Here is a 1,393-nt window from a genome sequence, read left to right on the forward strand (position 1 = left end):
AGTTGAGACTTTTTTCAATTTTGCATTTCAATATGCAAGCCAAGAGAACATGATTCTTTGCCCGTGTAAGAAGTGTGTCAACATAAACTGGCATTATCGCGAAGTTGTATACGAGCATCTAATTGTTGATGGGTTTGTTCGGGGTTATAAAAAATGGCATTTTCATGGAGAATGCCCGCCTAGTACCTCCTCTTCAATGATTGATGTATCTTATCCTGGTACTACTTACCATCAGTCTGTTGGAGGGGATGATATGGAAGGTATGTTGTGAGATGCATTTAATATGCACAATCATGGTTTTCAGCCGTCATTCCCAGCTGACTTTATGGCATCTGATGATTGCAATGTTGGTGCAAATGCTTTTACCGAACCGGGAACAAGTGTACCTCATGAAGAGCCGAATGCAGAAGCGGCGAAGTTCTACGCGCTACTTAATGAGATGAACGAAGAACTATATGAGGGATCGAAATTTTCAAAAATGTCTTTCTACATTCGTCTTTTCCGGTTAAAATGTTTGGGAGGGTGGACCGGGAACTCATTGACAATGCTATTAGAGTTTTTGAGAGAAATGTTTCCGTTTGCAAAAATCCCTCAGTCATGCAAAGATATGAAGAAAATGATAAAAGACTTAGGTCTTGGGTACAACAAAATCCATAGTTGCCCGAATGATTGCATGTTGTATTGGGGCGATCAGAGAAACCAACAGTGCTGTCATGTATGCGGCGAATCCCGTTGGATAAATAGAAACACAAAAGATGGGAACGGCGATAAAAATGATATACAGCCAAGAAAGAAGCCGGTCAAGATTTTAAGGTATTTTTCGCTGATACTAAGGCTTCAAAGGCTTTTCATGTCGTCGAAGACAGCGGAGTCAATGACGTGGCACCATGAAGGAAGAACCGATGATGGATTATTAAGGCATCCGGCAGATTCTTTAGCTTGGAAATCATTTGACAATAAATTTCCAAGCTTTGCAAGCGATCCCAGGAGTGTGAGGCTTGGCCTAGCATCTGATGGATTTAATCCTTACAAGATCATGAGTACTGCATACAGTACTTGGCCAGTAGTGCTTGTTCCTTACAATCTGCCTCCGTGGATTTGCATGAAGCAATCTTCCCTTATCTTATCTATGATTATCCCTGGAGAGAAAGGGCTCGGGAATGATATCGACATTTATTTACAACCACTTATTGAAGAGTTAAAACAATTATGGGCTGGTGTCGAGACATACGATGTGCTGAGAAAGGAGAACTTTAATTTACGTGCAGCTTTGATGTGGACCATTAATGACTTCCCCGCTTATGCCAATTTATCCGGTTGGAGTACCAAGGGTCGCTATGCGTGCCCTTGTTGTGCTGCACAAACATGTTCGCAATGGTTATACAATGGGAAG

Source organism: Gossypium raimondii, chromosome 3 (genome assembly GCF_025698545.1).
Source record: "Gossypium raimondii isolate GPD5lz chromosome 3, ASM2569854v1, whole genome shotgun sequence".
NCBI classification, from domain to species: domain Eukaryota; kingdom Viridiplantae; phylum Streptophyta; class Magnoliopsida; order Malvales; family Malvaceae; genus Gossypium; species Gossypium raimondii.